The sequence below is a fragment of the Aotus nancymaae genome, unplaced genomic scaffold (assembly GCF_030222135.1).
Source record: "Aotus nancymaae isolate 86718 unplaced genomic scaffold, 86718_ANA_hifiasm-v0.15.2.pri h1tg000075l, whole genome shotgun sequence".
Classification (NCBI taxonomy): Eukaryota; Metazoa; Chordata; class Mammalia; order Primates; family Aotidae; genus Aotus; species Aotus nancymaae.
Window position 1 is genome coordinate 845,156 of NW_026988490.1, and position 24,828 is coordinate 869,983.

Here is a 24,828-nt window from a genome sequence, read left to right on the forward strand (position 1 = left end):
TGCAGTGTTCTGCATGCAACTTTACCATTATACTTTGGACTGGCCAGTGTACCTGTGAAGTGCACTTTGGCTAAATGGTGGTGAACAGTTAAGTAATTTGAGTCAGGCTTTTCCACTCCAGTTGAATTGCCACTATTCCTGCCTGGTGTCCTGGAGGTGCTGCATGGTTTTTGCAGAAATTTTATTGTCTGGTAATTTTCATTGGTCCAGTGCATTCCACTTTGATAGCTCCAAGACATGAGGTGGATGTTCGTGTCAGATCTATTGTGAGAAAGAATGTATACAAACTGTCAGGGAGCACCCATGAGAAACAATGTCTTTTAGGAATTACAGCTCACTACAGTCTCAAACTCCTGGGTCCAAGCTGTGCTCCCTCCTTAGCCTTCTGCATAGCTGGAACTACAGGCACAGGCCACTATGCCTGGATAAATTTTCAAAAAAAAATTTTGTACAGACAGTGTCTCTTTTTGTTGTCAAGGGTGATCTTGAACTCCTGGCTTCAAGTGATTCTTCTGCCTCAGCCTCCCACAGTGCTAGGATTACAGGTGTGAGCTTTTTTTGAAATGGATTGATACTCTGCATGTTTGCTGAGATTGAAATCAGAGAATTTTACACTGAAGGTTTTTTCCAAGTGAAGTGAAAACTTTCTATTTTAAATGTTATTAATTCAGTTAAAGGTGCAACGTGTATTATACAAAACAACATGGCTTCGTGATTGTTGACCAATGCCTGCATCCATAATTAAGAGGGCATGTGCTTCCTGTACCCTTCACAGGTGTAGTTGCCATGAAAACTCATGCAAATATGGATTTAAAGAAGATTTATGTTTTCATTCACACTTCAAGATGTGAGAGCGTGCTTTGGATAAATAAACCATCAAGCTGGTAAGAAGCAACTGGACTGCTCATGTTTGTAAGTATTCTTTTTTTCTAAAATGTGTCCTAAAATGTGTTTCTAGATGCAGAAGGAAGTTTTGATTATGTTCTTCATGGCATGTGAATTTTCTTTGTGGCTTTCTTTTACTAGTGCTAGCAGAGTATCTACATGGAAACAACAAATGTTTTTATGTTGTGTTTATTTTATTTCCTTTCCAAGTGTTCTCTAATTTCCCTTGTGAAATCTTCACCAACCTAGGAGTTATTTAGAATGCATTGTTTTACTTTCAGTATTATTGTATTTTCAGGGGTTTTACTGATTTATATTGTGATGGCCATATTAGATATTTGATAAAAATGCAATTAGTTTAACTTTAGTAACATTATCGTTTTTGTCCCCAATAAGTCTGTCTTTATTAATGCTCTCACGTGCATAATAAAAGAGTACGCATTCTTCTGTTAGTTTGTATGGCTCCTTTATTGCCAAGAAAATCAAATTGGGGCCAGGTGTGGTGGCTTACACCTATAATCCCAGCACTTTGGGAGGCCAAAGCAGGTGGATCACTTGAGGTCAGGAGTTCAAGACCAGCCTGGCCAACATGGTGAAACCCTGTCTCTGCTAAAAATACAAAAAATTAGCCAGTCCTGGTGGCAGACGCCTGTAATCCCAGCTATTTGGGAGGCTGAGGCAGGAGACTCAGGAGAATCGCCTGAACCTAGGAGGGGGAGATTGCCTGAGTGACAGAGCAAGACTCTGTCCCCCACCAAAAAAAATCAAATTGGGTGATTGTGATGTTGATGTTATCTAATTCCTATTTGCTCTTTTAATTTTATTAGTTTCTGCTTTGTATATTTTGTAGATCTTGTTTTATGTACATACATATGTAGTATTGTTATGTTTTCGTGATCAGTTACTTAGATTCTTTTGTAGTCTCTCTCTTAATTCCTGATATATTGTTTTAAAGGCTGTTTTGCCTGGTAATTAATGTAAACATGTTAGCCTTTTGATTCTACCTGTATGTCTTCCTCTTCTTTTAATTTTTAACCTCTGTCCTTAGTTTCTTATAGATAACATTTTCATTTGATTCTTTTAAAAAATTCCTATCTTTTTATTGGTATCCCCTATTTTGTGTGACATTTTCATCACACCTTCTTTTACTACTTTGTTGTTTTTTTTTTTGAGAGGGAGTCTTACTCTGAAAAATACTCTGAAAGAAAATGAACATAGCCTCTTGAACCTGTGTGTGACACAGAGAGCTGACATTGAAAATAATTATATATTTTTTTGAGATAGAGTCTCGCTCTGTCTCCCAGGCTGTACTGCAGTGATGCAATCTTGGCTCATTACAACCTTGACCTCCCAGGTTTAAGTGATTCTCCTGCCTCAGCCTCTGAAGCAGGTGGATAACCCGAGGTCAGCAGTTTGAGACCAGCCTGGCCAAACATGGCAAAACCCCATCTCTACCAAAAATACAAAAATTAGCCAGATATGTTGTCATGCACCTGTAGTCCCATTTACTCAGGAGGCTGAGGCAAGAGAATCACCTGAACCTGGAAGATGAAGGTTGCAGCAAGCTAATATCGCGTCACTGCACCCCAGCCTGGCTGACAGAGACTCTGTTTCCCAAAAAAAAAAAAAAAAGAACATTATAATTATTTTCAACTGACGTCCTGTGTCACACACAGGTCCATGAAACTGTGTTAACACTTTCTTTTCAGAGTATTTTCTTTCAGGTCCAAATTAGCTAAATTTCATTGTTCTATGCTAAATTACTACTCTATTATTTTTTAATTTTTCAGTTCTATTTTGTCACTTGGTTCTTCTTTTAATAAAAAAAAAAAACTTCTACCTCTCTGAGATTTCTAGTTTTTACTTTTTTTCAAGAAGCTTAATGATTAATTGCCAAAGCATTTTTACCATGACTGTGTTTAACTTCTTACCCAATAACCACAACATTTGATTAATCTTGAGGTTGGCTTGGTTAACTGTCTTTTCTTATCCTCCTTATGATTTTCCTTCCAATTGTGATTTTTCCAGTTCTCATTAGATGGGTGATGTTTTAGTTTATCCTGCATTTTCTTCCTTTTTAAGTTGGCGGAATCTTAATCTATTCAAATGTTTTATTTTAGCAGGCATGTTCCCCGTTTAGGTTTAATTCCTGTCCTGCTTTTGTAGGCCATGTTTCTTTGCAGGCAACATAGCTATCAGATCTGAGGTGGTATATTTTGATCACTTAGCTTATCTGATGTTACTGGGCTTCCAACTAGCACCTACTGGTACTTCCTGGGATGGTGAAGGGTTTTCTCTACTCTGAGATGCCGGGCTATGTAGGGGGTAGAGACTCTGGACCATAAGAATGATGAGAGTATCTTAGGTTAGGCAGCTCCGTCATATGGGTTAACCTGGGTTGATCAGTCAGTAGCCTCATGAAGTATGGGAAAGGATTCTTCAATGTAGGGAACAACGAAGCTATGCATGTGAGAAGGCCTACAGCGTGGGCATCCCCAGGCCATTTGAATAATGAATGTCTGTGTTACACATCTTTGCTCACCTTTTCTCTGTTTTTGTAGTTCAGCGTGGAACCAGCAAAGATTTTTATATGAAAGTTATTTTTTCTACCTCAAGAAGTGACAGAATGGAGTGTAATATGAATACGTCTGACATCAAAACCTCAAAATGCTTGATACTGGTAAGCATTTTATCCTGAGAATACCACCATCTCCTCTCAGGGCATCATGACACTGCAGTGACCATGAGACCCTGGCTGTGCTAGTCAGCCATGGGCTGGTCATTGACTGTGATGCTGATCTCCATGTGATTGACTAGTGTGGGTCAGTGTCTCCAAATGTGACAGATAGCTGTGTGCTCAGTGTCTGCCACATGTCTCAGGCTCAAGGTCCCTTTTATAAATGTGCCTGGATCGATGATGACTTAAAAATGGATCTCATTGGAATCTGAACAAAATGAGTGACCAAACCACTTCTGTGCCACTTCTGTGAGCTGAGGTCCAGCACAGGGGCCATGCCAGACAAACACGTGGAAGTCGTTCAGTTTGATCAGCACTGGTACCAAAATGGCCTGTGGAATTAGAAAATGAATAAGCTCTCATACAGTAGAGGAAATTATTGGACAGTTACCTATCAACATGTAGTTGAAGGTAAGATCAAGACTCTTCAAGTGCTTGGCTGGTAGCATTTACACACTACCAGACACTGGGGAGCCAGCACAGGAATTATGGGATTTACAGGAAATCATTGTGCGAACCCACGAGCCATTCAGACATTTGTGTGAGTGCCCAGAAGGTTCTGGTTTGATGATGTGTCACTTGATGGCAAAGAGATATCAGCTTTCAAAAATATCACAGATTTTTACTTCTGATTTTCCTTTTTTTTTTTTTAATTTGTGATGTTCTTCCTTTTTTTTAAAATATATTTTACTTTAGATTCTGGGGTACATGTGCAGGTCATGCAGGGTTGTTGAATAGGTGCATACATAACCAGGTGGTTTGCTGCCCCATTCCCCCTTTGACTATATGCAGCATTTCTCCCCATGTTATCCCTCCTCATCCCCCGTTGTCCCTCCCCTGCCCCCGGTGTGTGATGCTCCTTTCTCTGAGTCCACGTGTTCTCATTGTTCAGCACCCGCCTATGAATGAGAACATGCGGTGTTTGGTTTTCTGTTCTTGTGTCAGTTTGCTGAGAAGGATGGTTTCCAGATTCATCCAAGTCCCTACAAAGGAAATGAACTCGTCCCTTTTTTTTCTTTAAGCATGTTGAATATTGGTACTCTCTTCTGACTTGTAGGGTTTCTGCTGAGAGATCCACTGGGAGTCTGATTGGCTTCCGTCTGTGGGTGACCTGACCTTTCTCTCTGGCTGCCTTTAGCATTTTTTCCTTCATTTCAACCCTGGCGCATCTGACAATTAGGTGCCTTGGGGTTGCTCTTCCTGAGGAATGTCTTTGTGGAGTTCTCTGTATTTCTTGGATTTGAATGTTGGACTGCCTTGCTAGGCTTGGGAAGTTCTCCTGGATAATATTCTGGAGCATGTTTTCCAGCTTGGATTCATTCTCCCCATCATATTCGGGTACACCGATCAAGCGTAGATTAGGTCTTTTCACATAATCCAATATTTCTTGGAGACTTTGTTCGTTTCTTTTCACTCTTTTTTCTCTTGTTTTGCCTTCTCTTTTTATTTCATTGAGTTGATCTTCAATCTCTGATATCCTTTCTTCTGCTTGATCGATTCGGCTATTAAAACTTGTGTTTGCTTCACATAGTTCTTGTGCTGTTTTTTTCAACTCCATCAAGTCATTTATCTTCTCTAAGCTGGTTATTCTAGTTAGCATTTCGTCTAACCTTTTTTCAAGGTTTTTGGTTTCTTCGCATTGAGTTAGAACATGTTCCTTTAGCTCAGAAAATTTTGTTATTATCCACCTTCTGAAGCCTGTTTCTGTCAGTTCGTTGCACTCTTTCTCAGTCATGTTGGGTTCCCGTGTTGTTGAGGAGTTGTGATCCCTTGAAAGAGAAGAGGTGTTCTGGTCTTTGATGGTTTCATCTTTTTTGCGCTGTTTTTTTCCCATCTTAGTGGATTTTTCTGGCTGTGATCTCAGGGAGCTACTTGATGAGGTTGCTTGTCTGCCTGTCTAGGCCTGGGTTTCTAGGGACTCCTTCAGGTTACCAGGTAAGCTTCCTGTGTCTTTTTGTTTACACTGGGAGGTTAGGCCCGCCTCTTCCGCTGACCTGGAGGCACTGCTGGGTGGTCAAGAACACTGTCCCATTGCTACTTAGGCTTCCTGTGTTTTTTATTGAAACATGAAGCCTGGTCCCACCTCTTTAATGGTGGGTTTTGTCACTTCTCATTTTCTTTTAAGTGAAATAATTACATGGAAATTAAAGAATAAATATCTTATATGAAATCTTAGTATATTTTCGATTGCCAACCCAGTCAGTAGGACTGAAACAGTTGTTTCTTTTTTGTTTTTCCATCAACCAAGCAAGCTGTTACATGTCTCAGTGCTAGTTTCAACTACATGTTGGAGCACACATTTTTAGAAGTGATACGAGTGTATTTCAAAGTCTTGGATTTTTACAGGAATTTCATTGGCTACTTCCATATGTCCTCCATGGGTGACCACTGTAGTAATTAATTAAAAGTTGTAATGTGGCCGGGTGCGTTGGTTCGTTCCTGTAAAGCCAGTACTTGGGGAGGCCAAGATGGGTGGATCACCTGAGGTCAGGTGTTTGAGACCAATCTGACCAACATGGAGAGATTCTGTCTCTACTAAAAATATAAAATTAGCTGGGCATGGTGGCACATTCCTGTAATCCCGGATACTCAGGAGGCTGAGGCAGGAGAATCACTTGAACCCAGGAGGCGGAGGTTGGAGTGAGCCGAGATCACACCATTGCACTCCACCTTGGGCAACAGGAGTGAAACTTCGTCTCAAATAAAAAAAGTTGTTTTGAAGGGTACGTGCTGGAGGAACTTTGGGACAAATGTTTTAGAAAACATTTCCATACAATTTCGATCAAAGATGTGAGCATAATTGTTCTTGTTACACAGATGGTTCAATGAGTATCTAATGTGAATTCTTGTAACTGCTTGTAACAAAGTAAGTCCGTTAACCAAATTTTGTTTCACAACTTTCCTAATTTTCCCTGTACTCTGTAGATTGGATAAGATAGAATTCCATGGAATTTCATTGCCAAACCAGTGAAGTGCTAATTTTGACATTTGTACCAGCTAACACAGCTGTGGGGAAGCACTCCAATGCACATCTAAGGTAACATCCAATTTTCAGTGAATTTATTTTGTGACACCTTTTTATTTTTTTAAGTAATTAAGAATTTAGGTTTATAAAGAGTTGGTTAATACCAAAAGTTTCAGACATTAATATTCTGATGAGCTAGGTGTCAATCTCCGTTTTTAAAAGATTTTATGCTTTTCTCTACTTTGAATAACATATGAAACATCCTGTCTTATGCGAGGCTAAAAAATGTCCATGTGTACTTCTCAGATTCTCATATACATACTCTCATCCTACAGAACTGGGTTTCATATGGATGAATTTATCCTTCCCTTTGAGGCAAGACAAGAAGGAAAGAAAGTATGGGGAATAATGCTGCCCTCCCATCCTCAAGGGCCAGTGGGAACTCTAATATTGGTAAGCCTTTTGTCCTGAGCATACCAACATATCCTCTTAGGGAATTATAACACTCTGGTGACCATGAGACCCTGGCAGTGCTAGTCTGCTGTGGGCTAGTCATTGACTGTGATGCTGGTCTCCATGATTGCATAGCATGGGTCAGTGGGTCCCAGAGCAACAACTGTGCTCAGTGTCTGCCACATAACTCAGACTCAAGGTCCCTTTTAAAAATGTGCCTGGATCGATGATGACTATTAAAAAAATGGATTTCATTGGAATCTGAACAAAATGAGTGACCAAATCATTTTTGTGCCACTTCTGTGAGCTGAGGTCCAGCACTGGGACTATGCCAGGGAGATGTGTGGAGGGAGTTCACAGGGATTGGGGTACTGGAAAACGAACTGACCCACCTATGTTAGAGCAAATGAATTGTTCTCAGGTCTGTAAATGTCCAGCTGTTTTTTGACATAGCAACTCTGTACTTGCTTGGCAGCATTTATAGAAACAGTTCATAGACCCTGGGAACCAGGACATTGTGAGACTCATGGACATTATTGTGCCTGTCCTTGAGCCATTCACACATTTGTCTGAACTTGCAGAATTTTCTGGTTGATGATCAGTCTCTTGAGGGTAATGAGAGGGTCAACATCCAAATCCAAAGATATGATGAGATTTTCCTTTTCTTTTTTTTTTTTTTTAAGACAGTGTCTCAGTTTGTTGTCCAGGCTGGAGTGCAGTTGTATGATCTTGGCTCACTGCAACCTTTGCCTCTCAGGTTCAAGAGAGTCTCCCACCTCAGCTTCCCAGGTAGCCCTGGATGCCACCATGCCCGAATAATTTTCGTATGTTTAGCAGAGACAGAGTTTCACCGTGTTGACCAGGCTGGTCTCAACTCTCAACCTCAGGTGATCCGCTCGTCTTGGCCTCCCAAAGTGTTGGGATTACAGGCGTGAGCCACTGCTCCTGGTCTTACTTTTTATTAAGTGAAACAATTACATGGAAATTGAAAAACGGGTATTCTATGTAGAATATTCTAGTGTATTTTAATTTTCTTGCCAATTCAGCCACTAGGATTGTAACACTTGTTTTTTTGATTTTAGTTTTTCTTATCAAAAAGCAAACCACTGTTTTGCTGGCTTCAACTATGTGCTGCCTCAAATAAACTCAGATTATATTTCAAATTCTTTTTTACGTAGATTTCATTGGCTATATTCATACATCCTCAAAGGTTTCCATTGTGTTTGAAGAGATATCCTCATTGTAGTAAATGACTGATTGGGCATGCCGGGGAAGCTTTGAGACTAATGTCTCAGATAAAAAGTTTATATTTTATAGTGGTCAAAGATGGAAGAATAATTTTTCTTGTCATTCATTGGATGGTCTAGTGAATGTCTAGTGTGAATTCTTATATTTGCTTGTAACTAAATATTCCATTTGACAAATTTTTTTACATAACTTCCCTAATTTCTGCTACACTTTGTAGATTGGGTGAGTTACCGTTTGATGGAATTTTACCACTGAACCAGTGAAGGGCTAATTTTGTCATTTGTACCAGCTAACTAATTTGGGAAGAGACAGAACAACACACTCCTGAGGTAGTATCTGATTTTTAGTAAATTTATTTTTATTATCTTTAAAACTGTCAGTCATTTGGTTTTGTGAATAATAGGTTAATACAGACTATTAGGAATTATTAACCTGATGAACTGTCTGAAGCATCAGTTTCCTTTATTTTTAATATGTCTTCTTCTCTGTACTTTGAATAATATTTAAAACATTTCCAAGAGTTATAAATTACAACTGCTGCTCCACTAACCTGCTTATTTTGTCACATGTACCAGATTCCTTGTCTGGCAATGAGAACAATGCACTTCAGAGGTAATATTGCAGTTTTTAGCAAGTGCATTTTTCCTGGGTTATTTCTATTACTCTATTTTAGCAAGTAAGATTATAATTGGTTTTTCAAGCAGTCTGTTAATCCAAACAGTGTGAGCCCTACTAATCTGGTTAGTTATCTGAGGTTTCTGTCTCCTTTGTCTACTAGTATTTTTATACTTCTGCTTTCTAGTAACATTAGGACACCCTACTGGAGAAATAATTTAGTATATTTTATATGCTTGTGCATAATAAACCTGTTATATTTATACACCATTTGCATGGTTTGCAAATGTACATTTACACTTTTTATTTTTCTTTATTTTTTTCTATTTTCAAAGGTGAATGTGGAACAAGAACTAGATTTTATATAAAAGAGTTTATTCCTTCTACTTGAGGTGTGACATGAAGGAAAGTAATGGAAATCATTCTGCCCTCCCATTCTCAAGGGCTGGGGGAATTCTAATATTGGTAAGCATTTTTCCTGAAAGCACCCGACATTCTTCTTAGGGGAAGTCATGACACTCTAATGACAAGGAGACCCTGGTTGTGCTAGTCAGCCATGGGGCTGTTCACTGACTGTGATGCTGGACTTTGTAATTTAATACTGTGGGTTGGTGAGTGACAGAAAGATGAGGGCTTAGTATCTGCCATATATCTCAGGCTCAAGGTCCCTTTTATAAATGTGCCTGGATCGATGATGACTTAAAAAAATGGAAACCTTGGAAATCTGAACAAAATTAGTGACCAAGACACTTCTTTGAGCTGAGGTCCAGCACAGGGACCATACCAGGCAAACACGTGGAACATGTTAGTTTGGTCAGCATCTGGTACCAAAAAGGCCTGTGGAATTGGAAAACTAACTCACTCACATATGTTAGAGCAAATGAAGTGTACAGAGGCCTGTGTATCTTTGGGGATTACATGACAATGATTTAAGAGCATGGCTGGCAGCATTCAGACACCTAGTACTCAGGCTCTGGGGTAGCAGCATCAGAGGAGTTTACATTGTGGAAATGGCTGTGCCAGCACTTGAATCATTCACACTATTTTTGTAGATGCCACGATATTCTTAGTGAGGATCAGGTTGTGTAGGTATATTATATAGTCAATTAGAAAGAAATTCTTAGTCTTTGCTTATTATTTACTTTTTCACTAAAAGAAATATATGAAAAATTGAAGAGTAGGTTGTATTCATATTATCTCATTGCATGCTGTAATTTGCTTGCTAACCCAGTTTCAAGGATTAGAACAATATTTTTCTTTTTCCTGTCACTCAGGAAGCAATTTTCTAAACATTAGATGATAGATTAAATTAGATGCTTCATTAAATATTTTAATGTGAAATTATGAAATTTCTAATTCTAGGAATTTAAGTAGACATTGTTGGCTAACAGCTATATTCCTTCATTGAGTCATTGTGTATTTTAAGAGAGATTTTAATTTTAGTAATACTCCAGGGGCTGATTTTCTATACTAACCCTGTTCTAAGCAACAAGCAGATTCTCTAGTTATGTGGGTAGTCAAGTGACTGTGGCTAATTAATTACAAACTGTTGTCAGGAATCATTCAGTTGGGAAGCTTTTGTCTCAGAACTCCTGTGATGTTCCCTGTACCTTGCAGAACGGAAGTGATTTTGGAATTGCATGGAATTCTCACTGCTGTCCCAAAGAAATACTGATTTTGGCATTCTTACCTGTTCCATTCCCTGGGCAGAACAAAAGGATGCACTCCAAAGGTAACATCCAGGGTTGAATAAATTTACTTTTTATGGCTTCTTTTGTAATTTTTTCTGTAGTCAAGTACATAATTGGTTTTGTGAAGGATCTGTTAATAGCAGCGTGAGGCATTAATTATCTGGTAAATCATCCAAGGCTTTCATTATCCTTTATTTCCTTTTGGTTTTTTTTTTGCTTCTTCCCTTTTCAATAATATCAAAAACATCCTAGTAGAGTTATATTAGTATAATTGATATTAACCATACATAACATCCTCACGGGCCAGGTCAGGTCGCTAAGCATTTTTTCGCTAAAATATTGCCCTTTTTTAGGGATTATGTAATACTCCATAAGGCACTGTCTGTGCTGGGCAACATGGAGCCTGAGTCTGTGTAGGAAGCTGGTTTCCATGACTTAATAGGGTGCATCAGTGTGTCCCAGGGAAGTATACTCCATAGTGCTCATTTTCTTTCATGTTTCTGAGGTAAACAGTGCCCCTTGTGTGCTATAGCTGGCCTGGAGCCAGAACCTGAGCAATGCCATTTTATAAGACAAAGCTGTGTCTCCAAAAATGAGTCGTAATAACTGCCCCATTCTCCTTGCAATAACTGCTGACTTGGTTTCTGTAAATAAGACTGCTAGTCTGCTCTGGATAATGTCCACTGGGTAAAGTTGTTTACCTTTCTCATCAGTAACTGACAGAATTGCTGGCCTTTGCTTATCAGAATGCGCAGCCCAAGCTAATCTCATCTTGGCCCCTGTGAACTAAGATCTGTAATTTCCACCGGTACCCAAACCATGTGTAAACTAACGTTTTTCCTGACTTTTGTGAATCATTTATGTAGCAATTAGAAGTGACAATAAGCCCCCGAGCACTCAGAATGTCCGGAGGCCCTTTCATCCTCCTCCCCGCTCCTCACCCCCACTCCCAAGGTGGTCTTTCGGGTATAAAAAGTCTTGGCACCCTCCCTTTGGGGCCGCGGGTTTGAGAGGCATGAGTCCTCCGTGGTCGCCGGCAATAAAGACCCTGCAATTTGGCATACTTTTGTCTTGGTGAATTATTTTAATCTTGCATCCCAATACAGCACTTGTTTAGAAGTTTGCATATATCAGTGATAACTGTAATAACTGATCTTGTTGAAAACCTGGGAAAGCAATGAGTTAAATAATACTTTCTCTAAACATGAGGTCCAGCACAGTTTTCTGACCTAAGCAAACTATTTGGAAGGAGAGTTCAGTTTGTTCAGCTGTGTGGTCCCAGCAAGGTCTGTGGTACTGGAAAACTAACCAGCTTACATGCACTAGAGAAGCTGAATTGGACAGCGATCTATAGATACCCAGTTTGGAGATGAAATTGCAACTCTGAATTCTTGGTTGGCTACATAAATACGTTGGTAGTAAACAGACCCTGGGGAGTCAGCACTTGGGATGTGACAGTGCAGGAAATAGCTATACCTACACTTGCATCAGAGCTGCAATAATCTCGTACATTACGATGCTTGCTCTCTCGAGGGCAATGAGATGGTCAGAATCCAAGCTGTGATGCTGGTCTTTGTAATTTAATACTGTGGGTTGGCGAGTCCCCGGGTGACAGAAAGATGAGTGCTCAGAATCTGCCATATATCTCAGGCTCAAGGTCCCTTTTATAGAAAGTTTTCACTTTTCATTTCTCTATGAAATGAAACTACTATATGAAAATTGAAAAATAGCTATTACATATGTAATCTTCACTGTATAACTTAATTTGCTTGCCAAGCAGTCATTAGGATTTAATCAGTTTCTTTGTTTTTCGTTTTTCTCATCAGCTGAGAGAGTGATTTTGTATGCACAGAAGTACTGTCTTCAGCTACATGCTACTTTAAACATTCCTAGAGATGAAATGATTAAATTTCCAACCTTTTAAAATGTGGATTTTTCTGGCCACTTTTATATCTCTTCAGTGGGTTTCTAATGAATGTAAGGAGAGAGCCTAGTCATAATGAATGGTGTTGTGTTGGGTATGCTGAGGAAACTTTGGGACCAGTGTTTTAGAAAAGGTTAGTTCTACACAGTCATGTTTCAAGTACCGAGTATTAATTGTTCTTGTCATACAGATGGTCCAGTGAACATCTCTGGTGGATTCCTAACAACCAACCTCTTGTTAGTAAATATACCATTAGAGTGTTTTGTTTCCGAACTCCCTGATTTCCCCCTTTACAGATCAGAAGTGACGTTGGTGGAAGACATTTTGCCACTTGGAATTCTCACCTGCACACCAAAGAAGTACTGTTTTTGTCATTTGCACTAGCTTCTTTCTCCAGGAAAGGTCAAAACAATGCACTCCAAGGGTAACATTCCAATTTTTAATACATGTAATATCCGTATTATTTTTGTTGTGTTATTAAATAACTCAGAATTGCTTTTACGAAGTCTGTTAATTCAAATAGTGTAAGGCATTAATAACCTGGTGAGTTATCGGAGGCCTCTCTTCCTCTCCTAGAATTTTTGTACAATCAGAGACATCCCAGTAGAGTAATAAATTAGTACATTTGATATGCAAATATGTAATGAAGCCTCCTTTCTTATGCATGTTTGACAAATGTACATGTATACTTCTCATTTTCCCATATTTTTACTCTATTTCCACAATTCCATGTAGACCAAAATGTGGATGTCATATGAAAGAGTCTATATATTCCCCTTGAAATATGGCAGAAAGTATCAGAAATAATTACACCATTCGATGCTCACAGGCCAGTGGGAATTCTCACAGTAAGCATTTTGTCCAGAGATTGCTATATTCTTCTTAGAGAATTATAATATTCCAGTGATAATGGTAGTGAGCAATGTGGCTGTTTCATTGTTCCTATATCCTGGTCTCTGTGACTTAACAGTGTGGTCGTGGTGTCATCGTGTCCAAGAGTGACAGAATCCTCAGTGTTTAGTGTCTGTCTCCTATCTCAGGCTCACAGTTTCTTTTATAAACATGCCTGTATTGATGATGGCTTCAATATCTTTTGGAAATCTGGACAAACTGAGCAATAAAATTGCTTCTCTGAAATTGATTTCAAGTAATATGAAAGGCCATGTTACACACTTACTGTTAATCTGAGGTAGGTTGTGATTATTTAAGGTGTATTTTATAAACACCTGGACCACTATTAAGAAAATAATTCAAAAAATATTAAAAGAACCACAAAAGAATTAAAATAGATTTAACAAAAAAGATGGCAGGTAAGGATGAACAGAGGAACCAATAAGACATATAGAAAACAGATAGGGAAATAACAGACATAAACCTAGCCATATGGCAATTATATTAAAATTTTTAAAGAGATAAGGAGATTCCTTTTTTTTTAAGAAAACATGAACAAAAACTGTCTACAAAAAAGACACTTTAGAACACATAGGGCCGGGCGCAGTGGCTCACGCCTGTAATCCCAGCACTTTGGGAGGCCGAGGCGGATGGATCACGAGGTCAAGAGATCAAGACCATCCTGGTCAACACAGTGAAACCCCGTCTCTACTAAAAATACAAAAAATTAGCTGGGCATGGTGCCGCATGCCTGTAATCCCAGCTACTCAGGAGGCTGAGGCAGGAGAATTGCCTGAACCCAGGAGGCAGAGGTTGCGGTGAGCCGAGATCGCGCCATTGCACTCCAGCCTGGGTAACAAGAGCGAAACTCCATCTCAAAAAAAAAAAAAAAAATACACATAGTTTGAAAGTAAAAAGATGGAAAACGCTATATCCAGAGAATCCAGAAGAGAGCCTAAGTGGGTATTCTAACATTAGAAAAAAAGAGACTTTAAGATAAAGTATTGCTAGAGAGTTGAAGAAGGATAGTATTTAATGATAGAAGGGTTAATTAATCTGGGATATATAGCAATCATAATCATGTCAGCACTAACAACATTGCCCCAAATTATATAAACTGAAAACCAACATGACTGGGGGGATCAATAGGCAATAACTTTTGTTCATACCCTCCTTTTAATCACTGATGAATCAATGAGATAGGGCATCATTGAGGTTACGATGTACTTCCACAACCAGTTTGGCCTAAGATAGATGATAGATGACAGACAGATAGAGAAAACTCCACCCAACAAGAGAATACAAATTATTTTCAAGCACACCTATAACATTCTCCAGGATAGAGTATACGTTAGGCTATAAAACTGTACTCAAATTTAAGATTGAAACCCTCTAGAGTATGTTGTGTGACCATAGAGGAATTAAATTAGAAGTCAACACAAAAATAAATTTGGAGGTCACAAAATATTTGGAAAATTAACACACTTTACAAAACCCATGTGACCATAGAGGAATTAAATTAGAAGTCAACACAGAAATAAATTTGGAGGTCACAAAATATTTGGAAAATTAACACACTTTACAAAACCCATGTGACCATAGAGGAATTAAATTAGAAGTCAACACAGAAATAAATTTGGAGGTCACAAAATATTTGGAAAATTAACACACTTTACAAAACCCATTGGTTAAAAAAATATAAAGTTCTCATTGCAAATACCCCTCAATAACACAGCGCTGACATTTTGATTCTCATTGGTTTCAGTGCTCATCTCTGTGAGGTTTCCAGAAGATCCCATAGCAATATCACTCATTCTAAGTTTATCTGTGGGCTATGCTGGGAACACTGTCTATGGGTTAGCCCTACTCTGCAAGGAGTAGTAAAAATAATTTTTTTTTTTGACACTGAGTCTTGCTCTACCGTCCAGGCTCGAGTGCAGTGGTGCGATCTTGGCTCACTGCAACCTCCACCTCCCAGGTTCAAGCGATTCTCCTGCCTCAGCCTCCCAAGTAGCTGAGATTACAGGCACATACCACACCTGACTAATTTTTGTGTTTTTAGTAGAGACAGGGTTTCACCATGTTGATTAGGCTGGTCTCAAACTCCTGACCTCAGGTGATCTGCCCACCTTGGTCTCCCAAAGTGCTGGGATTACAGGCATGAGCCACTGCACCCAGCAGTAAAAATAAATTAAACAACTATGTTTGTAGCCAGTGGGGAATTGTTTTAACTAGGCAATAATTTGATCTGTTTTGGGAAGCATCTTGTAATCAAATCATATATCAACATTAATCATATGGTAAGTCCTCCATGGTTTTCATTCCTATAAACTCTAGGATGTTTGAGATACTCTGCTTAGCTTATAGTAGAAAGGTACTGGGTATCAAGAATGTTTGAACAGTTTCTCCTTTTTGGGAACAAAGATGATATTGGGCTGGAATGAGATGTGTGATTGAGAGAATGTCCCTGAGGCCTCAGCAGTATGTCCTCTTGTGTGCGGGCATTGGAAGAGTGTAGCGGATTCTTATAAATTTATATTGCCTGGGCATCCAAATCTTGAGTATAAATTTAACTTTCTTATACCAGAAGCAAGGCTTACTCACCTTTGCACAGTTTCCAGTTTGACACCTCCTCCCAGTTCCTCAGTGTGGTTGGTCCAGATATCTGCCTTATCCAAGTGCCTCCTTTGGACCACTTAAGCATGGGACAGCTTGATACAATCTACTTGACTGGTCCTTTGGTCACCACACCCTTCATGGAACCAAGACACGGTGTGACCTCAGGGAACTCATGCCTGCTTGCTTTAAACCCATCACTTAAAAGTCTCCACAGAAAACCTGTTTGAATAATACCCTTGACCCAATAAGGGCATTGGCCCATGGGTGTCTCTGTCTCTGTCTCTCTCTCTTTCTCTTTCTCTCTCTCTCTCTCTTTTCTCTGTCTTCCCCCTTTCCCTCTCCCTATCTCTCTCACGGTCCCTGACCTCTGCGTGTAGACTCCAGGCATTCCATGTACCCCTCAGGACCTGTAAGTATTACCATCTTTATTTTTATCTTACATCTCTTCTAATAATTGAAAGGGTGCTCTCTATCTTGAAGATGCTATATTAAATAGAATGGGAACTTGTCCCTAACACAGTTATTCACAGGCTGAAACACCAGTTTGCACTCTTTACCCATTTAGTGATTTTTCTCAAGTTACTGTACATCATGTATTATCAACATAATTGATATTGTAGGATGGAATTATAACACACTTCCTTTGCCACAGAAAGTTCCATTGGACACAGATTATCTAGTGGTACTACATGTATGCTAATTTATTATAAAAGATGTAGCTGTGATAAAAACAATATTTATAAAATATCTGTCTTAGAAATGTTGGCTAAAATTATTTTGGGAAAAGTATGTTTGAAAATAGAATTGTAAGCTACCATATTGTGATAAATATTTCTAAATTTGTTTATTAACTTGTCAGAAAGGAACAGAATTAATTAAAGAAAACAGTGGCCTCGTATCAGTATGTTTTTATTCAGAAATGCATGTTTTAACTATTGTATGTTTTTGGCTTAACTTTTTTGTAAAGTTAAAACTTTACACTTTTTACATGAGTCTGCAATTTCAAGATATTTTAATGGTTGATAGGGACAGGACAATTGAAGAAAACATGTAAATATATTTGGTAAAATTTATGGTGCAGTGTTTTGCAGATGGCTTCAGAGAGTATTATCACATCTGTTTGAGATACGCACAATTTTACATTTGTCTCTTAGGTAATCAACAAGGCTGAGTTCAGTAAATCATATGTAAGCCATTGTGTGGTTATGAAGCTATTCTGAATATACTTGTATCAATTTATCATATCTGGACTTTCAAGTTATATTGATGTTGTTGAAAATGATTTTGTATTACATGCGTTCTTCCAAATCATAGATCAAAATATTTTATTGATGTATGTCTTTTAAATGAAGGGTGGTTAGGATAGTCCTGATTATTGCACTTGAATATTCTCTTTCACTAGATTATCATGTGGGGGCAAATTTTAGACTACTATTTAAAAAAAAAAGAGTAACTTAGTTTAATCCAACCTTTTCAGATATTTAGAAATTATCAAAATGTATATTTTTGGGCCGGGCGCGGTGGCTCACGCCTGTAATCCCAGCACTTTGGGAGACCGAGGCGGGTGGATCATGAGGTCAAGAGATCGAGACCATCCTGGTCAACATGGTGAAACCCCGTCTCTACTAAAAATACAAAAAATTAGCTGGGCACGGTGTCATGTGCCTGTAATCCCAGCTACTCCGGAGGCTGAGGCAGGAGAATTGCCTGAACTGAGGAGGCGGAGGTTGCGGTGAGCCAAGATCTCGCACCATTGCACTCCAGCCTGGGTAACAAGAGTGAAACTCTGTCTTAAAAATATATATATATATATATATATATATAACTAAATTTATTTATTGACTTGTCAGAAAGCAAGAGAGAATGAATTAAGGAAAACTCCAGATAATGAGCTGACAACTTACTCCCTGGTCAGTGGCTCTCCATGCCCACCTGTGGTCTCTTGGACACCCTTGCAGGTATGACTTTGTGGGCAGAGAACTGCACGTTTGTAAGAAATGGGCCTAGGATGGAAGGAGTTGATAGATCTTACTCTTCTTGAGTTTGATGACATTTGGTTCTGGTTAAATAGCATGAAAACCCATCTGAGAGCCAGCTGAGGGTGGATACCATTCTGAGGAGTGAAAGGCAAGTGGTCACAACAGCTCTTCCTCAGCAATCTGAGCCCAAAACTGAATCTGCCACTTTAAGACCATTATGTCTCAGCTCTTTATTTGTATGATTGATTCATCCAGTGGAATTTTAATTTGTTATGTTCAGATAATTTTTTAGTTCATTTATTTTGTGACACAAGCACCTTGTGGATTGCCTGCCACAGAACAGGTTCTCAATAAACTTTTATTGAAAAAAGATGTATAAGTAGGTTGTCTTGAGTAATTTTGTGGATAACCTGGCCAACTAAGCAGTAGAAGACATGATTTTTAAAAAGAAAGAGACATAACTTTCGGTGGGATTCGGGTGATCTAGTCGGATCTCGAAATGGGCAGTAGAGAAGTTTCCTGATGCAGTGTGCTGACACTGAAATGTATGGTTATGATTTCAGAACTGTGTAAGTAAGGGGCAGATCCAAATTAAATCAATATAAAAGAGTGGCAGAGAAGAAATTTCCAGATTCCAGCTGCATTGCTTGTTTCATTGGAAGTGGTGGTGGTTTTTTTTTTCCCCCCACCTCAGAACATGACTTCCTGGGAACTCTTCTGGGAGTGAATGTTATCAGCAAATTACTAAACCAACACCCCCTTAGGCAAAGAGCCTCCTCACCTGTGCATTGCCTCAGCCACCCGCTAAAGGTAAGGTGTTAATTAAAATGGTCCTTGGTTTCTGGGAGAAGCCATGTTTGGGTAGAAATCGAGGTGGTAGTTTTATGAAGATTGATGTTGTGATTACATTCTAATTGATTCTCAGATTTCACAACGAGTTAAGAGATGCAGCTTTTCTTTTTTTCCTTTTTTGAGATGGAGTTTCGCTCTTGTTACCCAGGCTGGAGTGCAATGGCGCGATCTCGGCTCACCGCAACCTCCGCCTCCTGGGTTCAGGCAATTCTCCTGCCTCAGCCTCCTGAGTAGCTGGGATTACAGGCACGCGCCACCATGCCCAGCTAGTTTTTTGTATCTTTAGTAGAGACGGGGTTTCACCATGTTGACCAGGATGGTCTCGATCTCTTGACCTCGTGATCCATCCGCCTCGGCCTCCCAAAGTGCTGGGATTACAGGCGTGAGCCACCGCGCCCGGCCAAGATGCAGCTTTTCTTATATACCTTAGTGGCTTTTTCTACATCTCAGTACATTTACTGTTAATGTGAAGGATTTCCTTAACTTCTCTCATCTAGTAAACTGAACTTCCTCATGGCTTGATCCATTGTGATGCTAGAACATTGATGTACACAGGAGACACAGTAGTTTCTCCATAACTTTTAGACTGGAAAGTTGACAAACTGTTTGGTCTGAAATAACTGATCAAATAAATGAATGACCTAGAACTTTAAGAAACAGAAGGGAAGAGACAGACATGAAACCTGAGGTTGTTGATGTCTGTCACTTTTTAGCCCAGCAGAAGGAGGGAAAGCAGCAGCAATATCTGGCAACCTTGACATTAGGAAGTTTTAGTGTCATTGTTCTGACCTCATCATGGAACCAGCTGCTAGAAATGAGGTTTTCTCTGTGCACTCTGGGTATATTTGTTCTAGCACATGTAGGAGGAAGATTGAAGAGGGATTTCATACCCCCATGAGTCCTTAGGAAATATGTTTCTCACCTTTGCCACTTTTCCCCACTGTGTCCTTGCAGGTGATCGCCACAAAGAGGTGGATTTGTTGAGTTGGTGCCATTCCTTCTACTGCCAGCTTCACCAAAACATTGATACAGTCTTCCTTATGCATGGAGACTCCTCTCTTCCCTGTGTTGCAGTGGATACCTCCTGCAGATAAGAAATGCTTAACTGAGAAATGCTCATGTTGGGATATCATCGATGAGACTTTAATTTGGTCATGGTGACTGTTTCCCTTGCTGCCACTTGACTCAATCCCAGGAGCCTCAGTAGAGGATATAATATTACACAAGATGCTCAAAATGGTGGAATTGCTCAGTACTCCCATAAATACAGATTTATAATTTTCATTTGCCACATGGTAAACTGAAAAATATAGATATATTAAAAAGAAACTCTGCATGATTTTTCAAAAATTCAAAGCATATTTAAATAATTAATATATAAATTAAATGCCCTCCTGTCTTCCAGTTCTGTCCCTATAGTTTTCCTCTATTAAGTGAGCTACATGCATTCTTTAATGGACAGATGCACACAAACACACAAGCCATTTTGGGGAAGGATCTGGGAGTGTGGCCATATTGTAACACATTTTTCTGCAAATTACCTCTTTCATTTAACAGCTCTTATTCAATGGCCTTTTTCTTTTTCAGTAATACATACACATCTGTGTCATTTGTTGAATGATGACATGAATGTTTTGTAGATGAAATATAATTAAATGTTTTAAGCATTTCTCACTCATAGATATTTATGTTAGCACCAAATTTCTGTGCAATGAACCTCCCTCTATATAAATAATTTTGCATTTGTCTATAATATCATAATAAATTATTATCAGTTGAATTACTGGGATTAAGTATATGCACACTTCATATTTTGAAAATTATTGCAAGATTGCCTTCAAAAAATGTGGTTAACAACTTTATCCTCAAATGGCAATGAATGAGATTGCCAGCTTTCCTACAACCTCACAGACAATGGGTTTCATAAATATTTAAAATTTTTGCCAATGTGATCACCCAGCTATTGTCTTAAATTGTATTTCTTTTGTTTTTGAGTTTGGTCATTTTTTCATGTTTATTAGCCATCTGTATTTTTTAATTTCTTCTTTATGTCCAATTTTGTGGGTGGGAGGAGGATTTAGTCTCTTCCTGATTTCAAAGAGCTCATTTACTTTGGAAAATAAGAGTGGATTGTCAACCATTATAGCTATTTTTTACATACTTTTTAACTTTGTTTTTGTTATAAGAATGTGTACGATTGTTATATGTCAAAGTATAACCATGTTTGCTTTTATGGCTTCTGAGTTTCATGTCATTTTTGGAAATATTAATATATATACTGAGTCCATAAAATCCTTCACCTATGTTAAATTCTAATTCTTTTGTGTTTTTTTAATTCAAATTCTTAAATCATGAGAAATTTTTTTGTTTTGAAATCTTAAAGTTGCCAAGTTACTTGCCATTACTTGCGATTATTTGTCAATAATTGCCCATTTATCTGTACCGCCATCTTGCGCATATGTGCTGTACTCTCATCTGTGACTGGCTCCATTTTTGTTCTGTGGATTTGTGTGTCTCTTCTTCTGCCTCCTGTCTCATGTGTCTTCTCGTTGGAAGAAATTACAGTTTAGACTGCAATTTCATCAACTTTAATAAATTAATTGAGGGGAGAAATTGGTTTTTAAAAATATTAAGTCTTCGTATCCAAGGACAAGGAAGGTATGTCATTTTTTATTCAATAATTTTAATTACTGTTAATATTTTCACTTTGGTGATGGGAGTTTTTCTTTTAATTTATTTTCTTGTTCATTTTTTGTATCTAAAGTTTTGTTTTGTTTTGTTTTGTTTTTTGTTTTGTTTTGGGGGTAAGTGGTCACCTTTCTGTTTCTTGTTGCTTTTCAGATTTTTTCAAAGTACAGACTAAATCTTTTGCAAATATTCAAGGTTTTCATTTTCCCCCTTCATATGGATCCTGATTTTAGTTATGTTGACAAAGTCCACAGATGGTTGCTATCAGAACACTTGAAACACTTATGGAAATATTACCCACCCTTGATTTAATCAGGATTTAATGGAATGCTTCTTTGGTTTGACTGGCACATTATTGCTGGTCATTTTCTCCCAAAGACCACCAGAAAGAGCTATGATCAAGCAAAGTTGAGTTTATTAAACTTACTTGCAGCAAGGGAAAACACCACCTTGATAGGGTTTAATAGTGTTTCAAAATCAGGAAATGAGGCTTTGGGGTTTGGGCAGGAAACTGATTAGAAATGGGCAAAATTTATCATGCAATACTTTAAGATTGGTGGGAAAGTGACATGAGGTTTTTAATGTGAGTTTTGATGATCAAATCATTGTCTAGGTGAGCTATTTGCCTATGTAGAGATGTTATCAATGATAGAAAAGCTATTTGCTTAGATAAGCAAACTGAATTTATTTATTGGTTTACAGTTTTATCTTGCTGGGCAGGACTCTGCTGGGGGTGGTATCAGGTCTTATTCCCAATAGGTAAGTTATTTTGACGTGGGTGGTCTTAATCATCAATGTGTAAAATGCTGATTTTGAGTGTGAAATACTTTGTCTATCATGTTAGGAAAGTCTTCCACCTTTTATATTTTGTAAGGAATTTTTATCAAAACCAGGCGGTAGATATAATTAAATTTTTTTTGCAGAAACAATTTTAAAGATTTTTATCACTACTAATTAATTCACTATCATTGAAACTTCCTTTCATTCCTTGAATGAACAAACTCTACTGGTAGTTAAAACATGTTTTATTCTTTTAATTTACTACTTAATCGTGGGTATTTTAATTTGATTCGTGATTTTTAGAAGTATACAACTAAGTGAAATTGATCTGTGATTTTTCTTTTTTGTGCTATTTTTGTCATGTTTTGATGTCAGATACTCTGTGTTAAGGATTTTCTTATACTATGTTCTAGAGTTGGTAAAAAAAAAAAAAAAGCTGTAGTCTCACTGTCATTGTTTAAGTGAACACATCAGTGAAATCATTTGGACTCTCCTTTGTATTTTGGTGGTTTGGAGTTTGAAGGGAAGCTATCTAGAAGGTTTTTGTTTGTTTGTTTGTTTGTTTTTTTGTATGGTTATTGCTTGTTCTTGTTTTGTATCTTAATTTAACCTGTTTTCTCTTAGCAAATCACAGTTCATGCAGATTTTAAACACATTAACATTAAGTTATACAAAGTGCTCTTTCATCATTCTATTAAATTTCCCTTGTTTCAATTATGTATTCATTTTCATTCCAGTTATAGTTATTTCTGCTGTGTGTTTGTCAATGAATAAGTTTAACTTGTGGATATTTAGCATCACCTAGCTTTCCCGTTCCCTCTCCCTCAATCAGGTCTTTGGTATAATTTATCAGTTAATTTTTAAGGTTCTAATTTACTTATATATATTGTTTCTGTATTCTTTTCTTTTCCTAATAAATTCTTAAATATGTGTAATACATTCATTTTCACTTGTTCTTGGCAATGAAAGTTTTATCTTGCTGTGCATTTTATAAAACTTTTCATTATGAGCACATTGTAAACATACAGTATATGAGGAGAAGAGAACAGTGAACTAGCACATACAGGGAACTGGAATCGGTTCCACCGTTATCAACATTTTGCCATACTTCAGGTTAATTTTAAGTATTTTCAAACAAGCTAGAGAAATCATAACACTTTTTTTTCTCCCATAAACATTTTAAAAATTTTATTTTTAAATGTGTATATATATACACAAACATACGCTTTTATACTGTTCTATAACTTTCTTTCATAACTTATGTAATATAAAAATATTCCAATATTTCTAGCTGATGGTTACATAGCCAGGTGGAGCTTCCCTATTATTTTTAATAACTTATATTTTTATATACATAAAATTTACATAGTTAAATGCATTGATATAATAATTATATCCCATTCAGGAGATAGAATATTTTTATTACTTGAGAACCTACCCTACTGCTTCTTTCCAACCAAGCACCTTCTCAAAAAAAAAAAAAAAACAACAAAACTGTGATTTCTATGATGATAGATTAGTTTTGCCTGTTCTTGAAATTAATGTAAATGGAATCACACTGTGTGTCTGGCTTCTTCCACTCATCATAATGATGTTGAGATTTATCTATGATATTCCCTATATCATTAGTTTAAATTTTTTTTAATAATTGTAATATTTCACTAAATGGTCATATTGCAGTTTATCTATTCTCTTGTTGATAGACACCTGAGTAGTTTCTAGATTTTGGCTGTTTTGAATATTAGCACATCTCTTATGTAAACAACTAAAAATTATTTGATCATAAGACAGATTTTTGCTTAACTTTATAGGAAACTGGTAGAGAGTGTTCTAAAGAGTTGGACACTTTTCACACTTCCAACCAGTAATACGAGATTTTTAGTTACTGTCCATTTTTGCCAACATTGGAAATAGTCTTATCTATTAAGTGGATGTGAGGTGATACTTTGTTGTGACTTCAGTTTGAGATTTGACCACTTAAGAAGACAACCAGTTTTTCAAGAAGTTATCCCATTGTAAATCTTCTTTAGTAAAATTTATGTATTTTTCCCAACTTTTAAATTATGATTTTGAAGTAATTTTGGACTTACAGGAAATTTGCAAAAATAGTAGAGTTCCTGTGTATTCTGTACTCAGCTTTCTGGATATTAGCATTTTATATAATCTTTATTATAGCATTATTACATACAGTGATTATTGAAATCAGGAAATTAATGTAATACTGTTAACCAGTCTGCAGACCATATTCAGATTTTCCAGTTATCCTACTAACGTCCTTTATATCTCGTCCAGGATCCAATTCAAGATCCCGTATTGCATTTTTCTGGCATGTTTCCTTTGCCCTCTCTCCTGACTACAAATTTGGGAGAACTCCCTCAGTCTTTCTTTGTATTTCATTAAATTGACACATTTGAGGAATACTAGACCATAACTTTGTACACTAGTCCTCAATTTGAATTTGTCTGATATTTTTTATTATTAGATTAAGATAATGAACTTTT

General features: G+C 37.6%; 1 protein-coding gene, 2 non-coding genes and 1 pseudogene across 19 annotated transcripts in view; all 4 read left to right on the forward strand.

Annotated features, from left to right (window-relative positions):
• Positions 1-23,266, forward strand: part of LOC105722702 (uncharacterized) — an 88,616-nt gene extending 65,350 nt beyond the window's left edge. For all 17 annotated transcript variants that reach the window (XM_064367779.1, XM_064367778.1, XM_064367782.1 and 14 more), the window contains 12 exons: positions 776-912; positions 3,447-3,565; positions 6,548-6,659; positions 6,923-7,040; positions 7,724-7,927; positions 8,506-8,617; positions 9,239-9,368; positions 10,521-10,635; positions 12,815-12,942; positions 17,879-17,986; positions 18,702-18,817; positions 19,814-23,266. The gene's annotated coding sequence lies outside the window, so the exon portion shown is untranslated. The remainder of the gene's footprint in view (positions 1-775; positions 913-3,446; positions 3,566-6,547; positions 6,660-6,922; positions 7,041-7,723; positions 7,928-8,505; positions 8,618-9,238; positions 9,369-10,520; positions 10,636-12,814; positions 12,943-17,878; positions 17,987-18,701; positions 18,818-19,813) is intronic.
• On the forward strand, positions 3,794-3,885 carry LOC135271173 (small nucleolar RNA SNORD116). The gene has a single exon (XR_010339276.1). It is a non-coding gene; the product is annotated as a small nucleolar RNA SNORD116 (small nucleolar RNA).
• On the forward strand, positions 7,261-7,356 carry LOC135271172 (small nucleolar RNA SNORD116). Its single transcript, XR_010339275.1, has one exon. It is a non-coding gene; the product is annotated as a small nucleolar RNA SNORD116 (small nucleolar RNA).
• LOC135271171 (small nucleolar RNA SNORD116) lies at positions 9,589-9,671 on the forward strand (annotated as a pseudogene).
• Positions 23,267-24,828: the final 1,562 nt, after the last annotated feature.